This window comes from Jaculus jaculus, chromosome X (assembly GCF_020740685.1).
Source record: "Jaculus jaculus isolate mJacJac1 chromosome X, mJacJac1.mat.Y.cur, whole genome shotgun sequence".
In the NCBI taxonomy this organism is placed as follows: Eukaryota; Metazoa; Chordata; class Mammalia; order Rodentia; family Dipodidae; genus Jaculus; species Jaculus jaculus.
This window is the reverse complement of record NC_059125.1, coordinates 153,058,041-153,074,556: the sequence shown is the minus strand read 5'-3', so window position 1 is coordinate 153,074,556 and position 16,516 is coordinate 153,058,041. Positions and strand designations below refer to the sequence as shown.

At 42.8% G+C, this 16,516-nt stretch overlaps 1 pseudogene; it reads left to right on the top strand.

Moving 5' to 3' along the window:
• Nucleotides 1–5,565: 5,565 nt before the first annotated feature.
• LOC123456595 overlaps nt 5,566–16,516 on the top strand; it is a 34,697-nt pseudogene continuing 23,746 nt past the window's right edge.

Sequence of the window (16,516 nt, the reverse complement as noted above, 5' to 3'; positions counted from 1 at the left end):
TGAGTATTACTGATAGTGAATGTGGCTCATTCCAGCTAGTTTGCTCACAGTATGTGCAAAACATTTTGTGCCATAGTTCATATATGATTTGATTTACTGTCTTTCTTTTATAAGGGGTAAGTGTGTGTGTGTGTGTGTGTGTGAGAGAGAGAGAGAGAGAGAGAGAGAGAGAGAGAGAGAGAGAGAGAGAGAGAGAGAGAGAATTGTGTATGGGGCTGGTACACATCTCATGGCTCATGTGTGGAGGTCAGAGGACAATTTTGGATGCCAGTCTTCACTTTCTATCTTGTTTACCACAGTGTTTTCCAGGCTAGCTGGCCTGATAACTTCCTGGAGATTGTCCTGTCTCTGTTTCCCATCCAGCCATGGGTATGGTAGGATTACAGAGACTCACACTAAGGCATTGAGCTTTGTGTGGGTTCAGGGCATCCAAGCTCAGGCACTCACATTTGTGTGGCAAGTACTTGATCTGCTGAGTTATCTCCTCAGCCCATGTCTTTCAATATTACTACCCAACTCTCTGTCTTGCTGTTTTTTTCTCACTGCTGTATACTATTCCATGGGGATACTAATTTGGTGACTTGCTGCAACTTTGCCTAGGTGGGGTACAACATCATCCAGTTTTTCACATGATGATATATTTGGCATCATTGGGGTACACTGATATGGTAGAATGAGGCTGAAATGCCGTGTACTAAAGGAGGCTGAGGAAGGAGGATAGCCTAAGCTTGGAAAATGGAGGCCAGTCTGGCCCATGCAGTGACACTGGGGCCAGGTCTCCAACAACCACATCATCAAGAAAACAAATCTTCCTGCTGTATTAGCATGCTGCCTCATTTACATATGAACTGTCCAGCAAAGACTCCAAGAGGTATCTCAAAGGGCATGCACATCCTGAACTTAGTAGAAAAAGTCAAATAGGGGCTAGAGAGATGGCTTAGCAGTCAAGACGCTTGCCTGAGAAGCCTAAGGACCCATGTTTAACTCCCCCATACCCACATCAGCCAGACGCACAAGGTGGATACATGTGCAAAGCCGCACACACGAACAAGGTGGCACATGCATCTGGATTTCAATTACAGTGGCTGGAGACCCTGGTGTGCCAATTCTCTCTCTCTCTAACTCTTGCTGTCTCCCTTTCCTAAAAAAATGCCAGTCTGTTCAGCTTGCCTAAAAAAAAAAAAGAAAAAAAGAAAAGAAAAGAAAAGAAAAGAAAGGTCCAATAAAGGTACACATAGCTTTCACCAGCCCTCCAGGGACAGTTTATAAGCCAGATCATCTGGCTAACTGTGGCCTTACCAAAAGTTGGAGCATGTCAAGTGATTTCATCAATCTTGAATTTTCTTAAGAACTGCTGAGCAAATCTTAAGAACTAGTGACCAAGGCATCAAACAGTTGCCCATAGCACACTAGCACACTGCTCAAGACTATGATCAAGAAATAGAAAACTACCCAGCCCTCCTGGAAAAGTTCAAAGTATTTGCTATCCAATCTGAGTTTTCCAAGCAGGAAAAAAAAAAAAAAACAGGAAAAATGAGACCTATTGGGGGATTCATAGGAGTTAGGTAGTTTGTTCTGCTAGGTAGATAGAGAAGAGGAGACCCTAGGCAAACAGCTATTTTCTTTTACCTGTGTTCCCTGAAGATGGCTGCTTACTTCCTGCGTGGGTGAATTTTCTCACAGGAGGTCTCCTTTGGAAGCTTCTTTTGATGGCCTCATTTGGTGGGGTTGCTGAGACACACATAGTCAAAGATGCTCTTTGGGCAAGTCAAGCACCTTTGTCTTTTTAAAATATTTTTTGTTTATTTTTATTTATTTATTTGAGAGCAACAGACAGAGAAAGAAAGAGGCAGAGAGAGAATGGGCGCGCCAGGGCCTCCAGCCACTGCAAACGAACTCTAGACACGTGCGCCCCCTTGTGCATCTGGCTAACGTGGGTCTTGGGGAATCGAGCCTTGAACCAGGGTCCTTAGGCTTCACAGGCAAGCACTTAACCGCTAAGCCATCTCTCCAGCCCACCTTTGTCTTTTTTGTTATTTTTTTGAGGTAGGGTTTTGCTCTAGCTCAGGCTGACCTGGAATTCACTATGTAGTCTTACGCTGGCCCCAAACTCACAGCAATCCACCTATGTCTGCCTCCTGAGTGCTGGAATTAAAGGCATGTGACACCACTTCCCACAAGATTCCTCCTGTTTTTTTTTTTTTTCAAGGTATGTATGGTCTTACTCTAGCCCAAGCTCACCTGGAATTCACTATGTAGTCTAAGGGCCTTGAACTCAGCATGATCCTCTTACCTCTGCCCCCCTAGTGCTGGGATTCAAGGCGTGTGCCACCAAGGTCAACTTCACCCTTGTCTTTGTTCAAACTGACAAACCCTGAGAATGTCTCCCTCACTCAATAAAATTCAGGGGGCAGCCGATAGATTATAGTTTCCAGATCCCCTCTCATGAGGAGTCAATGTTTCTTCTCCTCCTCCTCCTTTTTTTTTTTTTTTTGAGGTTGTGTCTTGCTCTAGCCCAGGCTGACCTGGAATTCACTATGTAGTCTCAGAGTGGTCTCCAACTCACAGAAATCCTCCTGCCTCTGCCCCCCAAGTGCTAGGATAAAAGACATGTGCCACCACACCTACCAAGAGTCCATGTTTCTTTATCTCTTACTTTCACTTTGGATAAGTGCTTGCTTTACTTAAATCTTGTACTTTTTCCTGCCTTTTAATTATTTAATTGGCCAAGAAATAAACCTGAACCCTAAATGGTAACACTATCATGCAAGGATAAGTCAAGTAGTGAAAGGTGTACTAAGTGTATTACTGAAGCTGCATTTATTTGCAGGAAAATCGATGTTTTATATAAAAAATGTTGTGATTCATGAAATAGCTGCTAGAAGTGTAAAGAACTTGGTATGTTGGACAGAAACAACATAGAGGGAGACACTATCAGTAATAATATTCAAAATTCCTATTCCAATACTTACAGTCATCTGATGTCTTCATAAAGACAGTTTTGATCTTTAGATGGGAAAAATACCCACTGGTAATAAGGGATATATGCTCAGCATGAGGCTTTTGCAGGAAGGACACACATACTGTACATCAAAAGCTTCATAAATGAATAGAAATGTAAATGTTTAATTCATGAGTCCTATTTTTATAATCCAGATGGAGAAAATAGCCAGTGAGGCAAATATTTCTATAAAATTGCATGTAAACATTACTTATTACAGGGACAAGGAATGGTAGCATGTAATGTTCATCAACTACAAGATAATTTTTTGCATATCTATTCCAATACATATTTGTGAAGAATTTTTGAAAATATGCTCTTGTGCTAGATGAAATGATTTATAGTTTGAATTATAATAATATTGGACCTAAGAAAACATACATTACCTGTTCTTGTTAAATACTTTATATTAGGATGAAGCTCAGAAAATACTACATAGTGTCCACTGTAGTTAATGCTGAAGGAAAGGACAGAATTCATTTCCACTGTATTCTACTTCCTGACTTGCATTTTGGTATGTTACCTGAACATTTAAATTCTAGAACCATTCTTCACACACAAGGAAAATGCCATGAAAATGTGGAAGTAAGAATCTGAAAAGATACTCAGATGCAGAGGACTGGCCTAATTTTATTTAATGGGTTAATAAACATTTAAGAATACCATGTCCAGGAACAGGGCAACAGTAGGGCAGAGTGCCCACGGGCCAATGCAGGCTATGGCAAAGTGGCAGCTGCTGCATGCACTAAGCCCTGGGGAAGGATGCACAAAAGTAGTCAGGCTTAGCCTCCTTTGCCTGATTAAGATCTATGAGCCACAAAAGGCTACATGATCTGCACCAACTTGACAACCTGGTCCAGATAGGCAGGGATGCAAATTTTGAGTTGGCCAGGCTGCTTAGCAGTCAGTTGGATAAATTGAGAGATGAAGAGAGAAAGGTGATAACTCAATATTTACTTCACTTGCCCCTCTAGGTTGGTGACAGGCCCAGTGCATCAGTGGTGTCTTCTTCTACACTACACTCTCTTGACTGTAAGGACCTTCTTCGACGGGGAAATCTGAGCCACAGAACCCTACCACTCACCCAGGACCTGTTTTGTGCTCGCATAGCAGTCCATTGTCAGACACTGTGAGATATCTTTGAATTGCACCTTATAAGGGCTTGTTGCAATTACCTTCTCATTGCTGCCACAAAGCACCTAATCAAAAGCAGATGAAGGGAGGAAAGTGGTTTATTTTGACTTACAGTCTTCATGGGAAACTCTAAGGTGGCAGGGGAAAGATGGTAGAGCAGAAGCTGGACATCACCTCTTTGCCAAAGCAGGTGGCAAACAACATTAGGAGAGTGAGTGAGCCTGATTCCAGCAAGAGGGAACTGGCTATAAAACCTATAAGCTAGCTCCCAGCAACACACTTCCTCCAGCAAGGCTACACATCCCAAATTGCCATCACCTGGGGACCAAGCATTCAAAACACATGATTTTATGGGGTACATATAATTCAAATCACCACAGGGCTAGTATTGAGATTCCAGATACTGGAAGGCTGTCTGTGTTTCCATGTGCGATGGAAAAGGCACGGAGAAGGTGCTGATGGAGGTTTGGTCAAGGCACCATCTAGCACTCACTTTTTTTTTAGACTCCCTACCACTGAGACCTCCATCCCAATTTTATCCCAACCAAGTCTGTGCCCCCACCCCACACACACCTGCTATTTCCCTGGATGTATTCCTCAGAGGCTGTTCCATGCTATGGATCAACCCACTGTCCATGAAACATCACACCACACATGACTGGACTGAATTTTGGATACATATAAAGCAATCTTCTCCTTGGCCCACTCTGTCTGCCCCCCAAGGCACATATCCAGTTGTAATGTCCAAATATCCCACCAGAAGCTTCTTCTCTGGAATTATGAATTATCATATGAATTATATGATTTCAAGTTTTCCCCACTTCTACCTAGATCACTCAGAGTGAAACACACTGCCACCACCCCAAGGTTGGTTTGGACTGTGCTCCTTCAATGACTAAATTAAGCCTCACTGAGTGATGCCTGCCTTGTGAGGGGGATGGGACTACATTGTATGCAAGTGTGCTCCAGGTTCAAGGGGAAGAGTTGGGGCGGGGAAGCCTTGTGGAACCATTTGACAGGGTCTAAATATATGGGAGTTGTCCAGAAGGGAAGTAGCCTGTTTGCACAGGTGCTCTGAAGACACACATCACACCTGCAACTACTATGAGCTGAGCTACTCCAGGCCTCTGGTTTTCCATGGCCCATAGCGTCTATGGAATTCATTGGGCCAGCTAGAGGGAAGCCACTTTGAAGAGTTCTATTTGCCCAAATGGCCTAGAGAACTGTGAGCAGTGGCTATGTGGGCCATTATGGGCATTCTTCAAGGCCAGGGAGAGTATATGCATGGTTGGAACCAATCCTATAAAGATCCTGTTTCCTCGGGCCATGGACCTCACATGGTGCTCTATGGAGAAAGGGACAGGGCCTGATGCTGGTATCTCATTTCCTCAGCAGACAGTATTTGGTGAGTGTGTTGGAGCAAGGCTCCCATGCAAGAGTCTAGCAGTGGTGCAGCTGGTACAGTGGGGGATCAAGATGGTGAGAATGGACCAGAGCAGCCATGGAAGATCCCGGATATAGCACAGGCAGTACAGCTGGAGGACAAGAAAGGCAGGATGGACATAACAGTCCCCGAATTCCCAATGGTCAGGGCAGCTCTGGCAGTTCTTTGGCAGATGGTAGTCACAGTGACTTCCATGAGCAGAGTGGTCCACAGGATCCTGGTAACCAGGCTGCTGCAGGCAGCTCCAGGTAGAATGGAACTCTAGAGCGAGGAGTGGCTGGTGAAGAAGGAGCTGTCTCTCCCCAGGCTGAGAAGGCACCATTTGCCTCAGGATCCAGTGGAGATGTTACTGCAGCCACTAGAAGTTGACTTATGGAGTTGTATCCTTTCCAAGAGTCCCCTTGGCAAGAGCTATGGGGTCATAGAGAGGGTAAAGCATCCAGGCAATGTTTTCTGGGGGCAGGTTTTAAGGACATTTACAATAGATTCCATAAGGGACTGAGAGGTGCACTGTGGGCAGTCAGACATAACCAGGCTTAACATCTCAGCATGGCAGGAAGTCATCTATGCCTGAGAGGCCTGCAGGGCTGGGGAGGAACATCTGAAACATTGAGGAGGTGGCCTGGGCTGCTCTGGGTTGGGAGGAAGGCAATTTTGAGGTAGACCTTACAAGTATACTGAAGTGAATTGTGTAAGTGAATTCAGTAGTGAATATTGCCTTAATCATCCCTACTCCCAGCTATTAGAATAGTGAATTTCTGAACCACTCTGGAGGCAGGCATGGCTTACAGGTCCGTGGTTGCAAATGCCCAGTGCCAGGAGGTTATGGTTCAGTAGAAAATCACAGTGATTTACAGTTCTCTGGCAGTGCCAGTTCTCTATGAATCTGGTGTGGCTGTGTCTTCAGGTGCTAGAAGACAGTCTCTACTCTAGGGGTGCTGCAGTAGAGACATAGGTTGTTGGGTGCAACTAACAGGAAGAGTACTGTGGCCCTGTACTGAGTTCTTATCTTTTCTCTGTTGGTATCTCTATTCTTTTTAGTATGGGGATGACTGAAGATCCTGTCCTCTTGCAAATTTCCATCAATAACTTCCTTAACCAGCTTTCCCTGGTATTGATGAACATCTGGTGCCTAGGGCCCCGTGCTCTGGTAAAATGAAGATAAAGAAAGAGAGCTCATTTTCACTCTACTAGTTGAGATATAGGCATTTCACATTTTGTGTAATTGTTAGTTTCATTGAAGTCCAAATTTTTGACTCTGTATCCTGCATCAGTCTTTGTCAGATTATTTCCAGATTAATAAAGAAGTATATACTTATATGTTGTATTTATTTTTTGTTCTTTTTTATTTATTTTTATTTATTTCTTTTTATTTATTTATTTAAGAGTGACAGAGAGAGGGGAGGGGAAAGAGGCACAGAGAGAGAGAGAGAGAGAGAGAGAGAATGGGCACGCCAGGGCTTCCAGCCACTGCAAACGAACTCCAGACGCGTGCGCCCCCTTGTGCATCTGGCTAATGTGGGTCCTGGGGAATCGAGCCTCAAACCAGGGTCCTTAGGCTTCATAGGCAAGTGCTTAACTGCTAAGCCATCTCTCCACCCCTTATATGTTTTATTTTATTTTTAAAATTATTTTTAAACTCCCTGTGGTGGTTTGATTCAGGTGTCCCCCATAAACTTAGGTGTTCTGAATGCTAGGTTCCCAGCTGATGGATATTTGGGAATTAATGCCTCCTGGAGGGAGTGTATTGTTGGGGGTGGGCTTATGGGCTTTATAGCCAGTTTCCCCTTGCCAGTGTTGGGCACACCCTCCTGTTGCTGTGGTCCACCTTCTGTTGGCCAGGGGGTGATGTCCACCCTCTGCTCATGCCATCGTTTTCCCCTGCCATCGTGGAGCTTCCCCTCGAGCCTGTAAGCCAAAATAAATCTCTTTTTCCCAGAAGCTACTCTTGTTGGGTGATTTCTACCAGCAATGCGAACCGGACTGCAACACTCCCTCTCTCTCTCTCTCTCTCTCTCTCTCTCTCTCTCTCTCTCTCTCTGTGTGTGTGTGTGTGTGTGTTTGTGTGCATGCCCTGGCATACACATAGAGGTCAGAGAGCAAACTTGGGTACTGATCTTCACTTTGTTGGAAGAGGGTATCTGGGCGATTGCTGCTGAATATGACAGACTATCTCCTCTATGAGCTTCCAGGGGTTCTTTTTATCTTATCTTGTCTTAGAAGCCCTACAATTATTGATATATACAATCACATCCAGGTTTCTGTGGGTTTAGGGAATCCAGATTCAGTTCCTCAAACTTACATGGCAAATGTTTTACCCACCCAGCCATCACTCCAAAACCTGTTACATTTTTTTTAGTGAAAAAATAAAATTTGCCACTGTTCTTGAATATGAAATGAACTGCATCCTACTGCTTAGCATTAACTCCTGTCAACATTATACAAAGCTTTCTGAATCTTTGAGGTTTTATTCATCAGGGCTCTCTAGAGGAACAGAACCAAGAGAATGAACATGTATTATGATGGGAATTTATTAGATTGGCTTACAAGATATGGACTGGGTGGTCCAGCAATAGCGGAGTATAGACTGGAGAGGCTGAGAACACAGTAGCTACTTAATCCACAAGGCTGGATGCCTTAGAAGTTCCACTCTGGTATATAAGGTCTGGAGGGTACCCAGAAAGCCTTCAGTCCACATTGGAAGACTGAGGAAGGTAGGTTCTGATGTCAAAAAAGGATAGTAGATAGATGCACACACCAGCAAGAAGCAAGGGCAGTCAGGCATAAAGGGCCACTTTTCCTTGAACCTCTTTATATACATGCTTTCCCAGGAGAGGCTGCTCATTCGGCGAGAGGATCTTTCCCCTCAGTTAATCCTAGAAAGCCCCTCACAGACCTACTCAAGAGGCACGTCTCATATTTGATTATTTATTTATTTGAGAGCAACAGACAGAGAGAAGGAGGGGGAGAGAGAGAGAGAATGGGTGCGCCAGGGCCTCCAGCCACTGCAAATGAACTCCAGACGTGCCCCCTTGTGCATCTGGCTAACGTGGGTCCTGGGGAATCGAACCTCCAACAGGGGTCCTTAGGCTTCACAGGCAAGCGCTTAACCATCTCTCCAGCCCTCATATTTGATTCTTGATCCAGTCAAGTTGATGATACAGATTCACTGCCACGGAGATCTTTTTATTTATGAGTTTTTACTTGGGGTGTTACTGGAACTCCAACAGTATCTCATATGTGTACAGTCCATGAGCACAGCTAATGGGATTGTGCTACCCATAGTTAAGGTGAGTCTTCTGACCACAATTAACCTAATCAAGATAATAATTCACATGAATACATATAAGCTAAACCTAGGTAATCTCTCTCATGTAATTCTAGGTCCTATCAAGTTGACAACACAAACCATCATACATGTTGAGAAAGGGTTAAGGGTACCCAGGCTAGCTTTGAACTGAGTCTATAGACTAGGCAGGACTTGAACTTGCTATCTTCCTGCTTTAGCCATCTAATTAGGTGGAATTACAGGACTGGACCAACAAACCAGGCATTATTACTGAGAGGGAGTCGGGTAGTTGAAAGAGAAAGAGAGAGACAAAGAGAGAAAGAGAGAGAGAGAGAGAGAGAGAGAGAGAGAGGGGGGGGGGGGCGAGCCAGGGCCTCTAGCCACTGCAAACAAACTCCAGATGCATGTGCCATCTTGTGCATCTGGCTTACATGGTTCCTGGAGAGCTAAACCAGGATCCTTTGGCTTTGCAGGTAAATGCCTTAAGTGCTAAGTCATCTCTCCAGCCCAATTATTATTATTTTTTTTTGAGGTAGGGTCTCACCGTAGCCCACGCTGACCTGGAATTCACTATGTAGTCTCAGAGTGATCTCAAACTCATGATGATCCTTCTACCTCTGCCTTCTGAGTCTGGGATTAAGGGCATGCACCACCATACCTGGCTCTTTTTTTTTTTTTTCTTACAATAGGGTTTTACTCTAGCCCGGGCTGAACTGAAATTCACTATATAGGCTCAGGGTGGTCTCAAGCTCATGGCGATCCTACTACCTCTGCCTCCCAAGTGTTGGGAGTAAAGGCTTGAACCACCATGCCCACCCAGGTAGTATCTGACTTTTTGTTTGTTTGTTTGTTTTTCGAGGTAGGGTCTCACTCTAGCTCAGGCTGACCTGGAATTCACTATGTAGTCTCAGGGTATCCTCGAACTCACAGTGATCCTCCTACCTCTGCCTCCCGAGTGCTGGGATTAAAGGCGTGCGCCATCACACCCGGCAGTATCTGACATTTTATCTCTTGCCTAGAAGAGTTCTCTAGATTTGCTTGTCCACAAATAACCTGAATTCCTCCTGAGAGAGAGGCCCCCTTTTCTAGAATTGAAATCTAATCCTGACATTGTGGCTGGTCAAACTCAGTTTCCAGAACTTGGCATCATGGCTCACCTCTTCCTGAGCCAGTCTCTAGCCCAGATCAATTACCCCTCACTCTGGCTTACCTGAGCCAGAAGGTGAAACCCAGGACAATAAGGTTATAAATAGATACATGCCATGGAACAAGCCTCTCTCTTGGCTGCCTGACCATCACTTCTGAACCTCCTGGTTATGGTGCATTTCCACTTGTTTTGGCCTTGGTGGTCTGAGATAAGAGGAGAAGACACCTGATCCCTACTCCCACGTGGGCTCTCTACCCACTCCTCTGCCCTCCATCTGGCAGGAGCTTCCTGCACTTTTTTTTCTTTACTCTATAAATCTCCTTTTACATTTCTTCCAGGCCCACAACATTGGTAATCCAATTTGTCCAACACCATTTGGCTGAAGATGCTGTCTTTTCTTCAGTTTACATTATTGACAACTTTTTCAAAGATCAAGTAGCCGTAGTTTTTTTTTTTCCCTAATGTCTGGGTCTTCAATTCTGTTTCATTGGTCTTTGTTTATGCTTTTATTCCAGCACCATGCTATTTTTGTCACTATGGCTTTGTAATATAGCTTTAGATCAGGTATAGTGATACCACCAGACGTGTTCTATTTTTTTCTTTTGTTTTTGCTGAGGATGTGTTTGGATATACAAGGCTTTCTTCCATTCCATATGAATTTTGAGATCAGTTTTTCATTCTCTGTGAAGAATGATGCTGGTACTTTTATTGGTATTTTATTGGTATTGTGTTAAATCTGTATATTGCTTTTGGTAGAATTGCCACTTTCACAATATTAATTCTCTTATCTGGGAGCATAGGAGATCTTTCCATCTTCTCAAGTCCTCCTCTATTTCTTTCTTAAGTGTTTTTTTAAAATTTGTTTTCACAATATAGGTCTTTCATATCCTTGGTTAGTGTTATTCCAAGGTATTTTTTTTTTGTTGTTGCTATTGAAAATGGGACAGCCTCACTGCTTTCTTTCTCTGTATATTTGTCCTTTGCATATAGAAAAGTTACTGATTTTAGTGCATTGATTTTGTATCCTGCCACTTTGATGAAAGAATTTATCACCTTTAGAAGTACTGAGATGGCGATTTTGGGTCACTTACATATAGGATCCTGTCATCTGTAAATAGAGCTAACTTGACTTCTTCCTTTCCAATTTGAATCCCTTTTATTTCTTTCTCTTGTCTTATTGCTTGGGCTAGTACTTCTAGTACTATGTTGAAGAGCAGTGGCAAGAGTGGGCATCCCTATCTTGTTCCCAATCTCAGTGCGAACTCCTTGAGTTTTTCCCCATTAAGTATTATTTGGACATTGAGAGCTTTATATACAGCCTTTGTTGTGTTGAGATATAAATCTCCATGCCTATTCTTTCTAGTGTTTTGATCATGAAGTGGTGTTGTATTTTGTCAAAGGCCTTCTCTGCATCAATTGAGATGATGATATGGTTCTTATGGTTCAGTTTATTTATATGATGTATTACATTGACTGATTTCCATATCTTAAACCATCCTTGCATCCCTGGAATGAAGCCTACTTGATCAAGGTGGATAATCCTTTTGATGTGTTGTTGAACTCAGTGTGCAAGGATTTTGTTCAGGAATCATTGCATCTAAGTTCATTAGGGATATAGGCCTATAATTTTCTTTCTGTGTTGCATCTCTGTCTGGTTTTGGTATTAGGGAGATGCTAGCTTCATAAAAGGAGTCGAGGAGGTTCCCTTGTCTCTGATTATGCAGAAAAGTTTGAAAAAAATGGTTTCAGTTCTTCTATGAAGGTTTGATAGAATTAAGCTGAGAAGCCACCCAGTCCTGGACTTTTATTTTGGGGAAAGTTTTTGATTACTTTTTCAATCTCCATGGATATGATAGGGTTTTTTTTGTTTGTTTGTTTGTTTTTTGTTTTTTTTTTGTTTTTCGAGGTAGGGTCTCACTCTGGCTCAGGCTGACCTGGAATTCACTATGTAGTCTCAGGGTGGCCTCGAACTCTTGGCGATCCTCCTACCTCTGCCTCCCGAGTGCTGGGATTAAAGGCGTGCGCCACCACGCCCGGTTCATGATAGGTTTTTTAGGAGATTAATCTGCTCTGAGTTTAGTTTTGGTAGGTGGTATGTGTCTAGGAATTCATCCATTTATTCCACATTATTTAATTTTGTGGAGTAGAGGTTTTAGAAGTATGGCCTGATGATTCTTCCAATTTCACTAATGTCTGTTGTGATCTCTCCTTTTTCATTTCTGATTTTGTTAATTTGAGACTTCTCCTTTTTTTCTTGACCACTTTGACCAGGAGTCTGTCAATCTTGTTTATTTTTTCAAAGAACCAGCTCTTTGTTTCATCAATTTTTAAAAATTTTTCTCTTAGTTTCCAATTCATTAGTTTCTGCTCTAGTCTTGATTATTTCTTTCTGTCTGGAGCTCTTTGGGTTGGATTCTTCTTGTTTTTCCAATGCATTTAAGTGGACAGTCAGGTTATTGATTTGGGATCTCTCTGTCTTTGTAATGAAGGCATTTAGGGCTATGAATTTTCCCCTTACAACTGCCTTCATTGTGTCCCATAAGTTTTGGTAAGTTGTATTTTCATCATCATTCAATTGTAGGAATTTTACAACTTCTTTTTTGATTTCTTCTATGACCCATCCATTGTTTAAAAGTGTGTTGTTTAGTCTCCAGGAGCTGGTGGAGTTCTTGGTGTGTCTTTTGTTGTTAATTTCTAGCTTTAAAGATTGTGATCTGACGTGATGCAGGAAGTTACTCCAATTTTCCTGACTTTATGAAGGCACACTTTATGGCCTAATATATGGTCAATTTTGGAGAAGGTTCCATGGGATGCTAAGAAGAATGTGTATTCTGTAGAGTTGGGGTGGAAAGTTCTGTAGATATCCATTAGGTCTAGTTGGTCTATGATGTTGTTGAGCTCTATTATTTCCCTGTTGATTTTCTGCTTGGATGATCTGTCTATTGATGATAGTGGAGTATTGAAGTCTCCAACTCTGATGGTTTTGGTGTTTATTTCTGTTTTATTGTCAAGTAGATTTTGTTTTATAAACTGTGGTGGCCCCATGTTTGGTGCATACATATTTATGATTGTGATGTGCTCATGTTGGATCATTCCCTTGAGGAGAAAGAAATGGCCTTCTTTGTCCTTTTTGATCACTTTTGCTTTGAAGTCCATTATTTCAGATATTAATATAGAAATACATGATTGTTTGTTTCCATTTGCTTGGAAAATCATCTTCCAACCTTTCACCCTGAGGAGTCTATCTTTAGGGGTGAGGTACATTTTTTGAAGACAGCAGATAGAAGGGTCCAGTTTTTTGGTCCATCCTGATAACTTGTGTCTCTTGATGGGTGAGTTAAGACCATTATTATTTAAGGTTATTACTGTGAGGTTTGAATTAATCCCTGCCATAATGAGGTGTTTTATGGGGCTTGATGCTTTCTTGTGTTATGTACTGTTTTGAGCCTGGTTTATTTTGGTTATTGTAATCTTCTTCTTGTTGGCTCTTGAGATTAGTTGTTTGAATGTTCTGTGCAGAGTATTCCCTCAAGTATTCTCTGTAGGTTTGGCTTTGTGTTCATATAATCATAGAATTGATTTTCTTCATGTAAAGTTTTTCTTTCACCATCTGTTATGAGGGATACTTTGCTGGCTAAAGTAGCTTGGGTTGGAGTTTCTTCTTTGGTCCTGTCTGTTTTGGAAGATTCACTTCTGTACATGATCTTATACACAGTGAAATTAGCATGGTATGGATTCAGGTAAGATATACACAAATTAGGTAATGATGGGGAGGGGAGGAACAGAATGAACCACTGCACAGGGCATGTTGGGAAAGGCGTGGAGAAATACTGTCTCTGGGTAATACCATCCACCAAGATGGAACCTGGGGGAGATGAAGAAAGGTGTTGTGACCCTTTGGGAAAGTTCTTCTTTGGGGAGGAGCTGAGGAATTTACCCCTCTTTCTTCCATACCACCTTGGCCTCCTCATCATCTCTCTCATCCCCATGGTCTTGTCCAGATGATGATTTGTGGACAAACAGCTCTTCCCAGAGCTAGCGTTAGTTAGGGGAGTGGCCTGCTGACCAATGGAAGCCTAAGGGAATGGCCTCCCTCTGCACTGGGCAAAAGCATATACAAAAAGTCGAGAGGGCCTGAGTTAGATGTCTGGGCACTGTGGGCATGGCAAGTATGAACAGGGCACTGCCAATACCTACTACTGATATTCAACAAGCAACTTCAAACATCAAAAGGGACAAGAAAAGAAAAGTGACCTCTCAACCCAGGTCCAGGGACAATATTAAGGTGAGCTGAGCCATCCAAAGCCTTCCTCTTGTCCCCCTTGTCTCCTCCCTCCACTCTTACCTTGTCCTCTCCTGTCCCACACTGTTCACCAACCACACCCCTCCCATGAAGCTTCTGTTCTAATCCTTTTTATCCAAAATCCTGTTCTTCTTGTGTTCTTCCTGTTGTCCTTCCAGGTGGCTAGAGCAACAGTGAAGGCTAACAGACCATCAAAGGAGTTTGGAGGAGAAAATCTCCCTCAGAGCTCAGACTGAGTCTGTTAATCCCACAAAATGGGGGGGGGTAGGGCAGATCCATTAGCCTGTGAGCTACAACTGAATATGAAGCCAATTGAAAATGACAAGTGATACATGCATCTGGAGTTAATTTGCAGTGGCTAGAGGCCTGGTATGCCTATTCTCTCTCTCTCACACACACACAAATAAATAAAATAAAATAAAAACAACATTTTAATTGATTTTTGTATGTGTATAAGAGTGTGGGTATGAGAGTATGGGTACACTAGGATGCATGCACCACTTTGTGCATATAGCTTTACATGGGTACTGAGAATTGAACCCAAGCTGGAAGGCTTTGCAAACAAGCTCCCTGAACTGCTTAGCCATCTCCCCAGCCTGAAGACAGTAAGATTTAAAAAATATATTATTTATTTATTTATTTGAAAGAGAAAGGGAGAGAGAGAGAGAGAGAGAGGCATGTCAGGGCCTCCAGCCACTGCAAATGAACTCCAGATGCATGCTCCCCTTGTGCATCTGGCTAACCTGGGTCCTGGGGAATTGAACCTGGGTCCTTTGGCTTTGCAGGCAAAGACCTTACCTGCTAAGCCATCCCTCTAGCCCAACAGTAAGTTTTTGTTGTTATTGTGTTTTTGTTTTTTTTTTTTTGAGGTAGGGTCTTGCTCTAGCCCAGGCTGATCTGGATTTCACTATGTAATCTCAGGGTTACCTGGAACTCATGTTGATCCTCCTACCTCTGCTTTCCATGTGCTAGGATTAAAGACATGTACCACCATGCCCAGTGACAGTAAGTTTTATACCAACTACTTCTCTGTCATGTTGAAAATAACATCCAGAACTTATGACAAGATGTATGTCTGTGTATTCTCAGATTGTGGGGAGGGAAGAGGGGAGGAAGGATGTAAATGTGTGAGAAGGGAGAGAGGTGTGAAGTTGGGGGTCAGAATGACAGGTCCACAGTTAACCCAATGTGGATAAGGACAGTGTTGAGCATGACATTGAAGATAGTATCAACCTAGCAATAAATATGGCTTTGGATGCGGTTTCTTCATGTGAACATGGGAACACTTCAGCAAGTAAGAAGACTGAGTAAATAGATTCCCCTAATGTGGTGGTTTGTATGTAACATGTCTTTTACAGACTTACGTGCTTGAATACTTTAATCTCTAGTTTTTAGTACTGTTCAGGAAGGTTTGTAGAACCTTTAGCAGGTTGAACCTTGATACAGGAAAGTTTGTCAATGAGGACAGCCCTTAAGGTTTTGTATTCCAGTCTCACGAGCATTCATTCTCTCTTTATTTCTTCCCTATTGGTATGAAGATGAGATTCTGGCTTCCTGCTCAATGAGCCTGCCATGATTTCCCCACCATGATAGAATGTAAGATAGTGATGGAAGTATCACTGCATAGGGTATAGTTTCAGAGTCTAGTGATAACTGGAAAGGGAGGACAATGATTGCATCTCTCTCTATTATATTAAAGGCCTCCCATATTTCTCCTCACATGCAGAATAGGAGTGTACACACACACACACACACACACACACCCATCTCACAACATGGATGTAGACAGGGTGAGTTCAGGGAATGTATTTTTTTCCTCAACTTTTATTAACATTTTCCATGATTATAAAAAATATGCCATGGTAATACCCTCCCTCCCACCCCACCCCCCACTTTCCCCTTTGAAATTCCATTCTCTATCATATCCCCTCCCCATCTCAATCAGTCTCTCTTTTATTTTGATGTCATGATCTTTTCCTCCTCCTATGATGGTCTTGTGGAGGTAGTGTCAGGCACTATGAGGTCATGGATATCCAGGCTATTCTGTGTCTGGAGGGAGCATGTTGTAAGGAGTCCTACCCTTCCTTTGGCTCTTACATTCTTTCCACCACCTCTTCTGCTTAGACCATGAGCGTTGGAAGATGTGATCAAGATGTTACTCAGTACTCCAGTCACTTCTTTCCAGCACTATGATACCT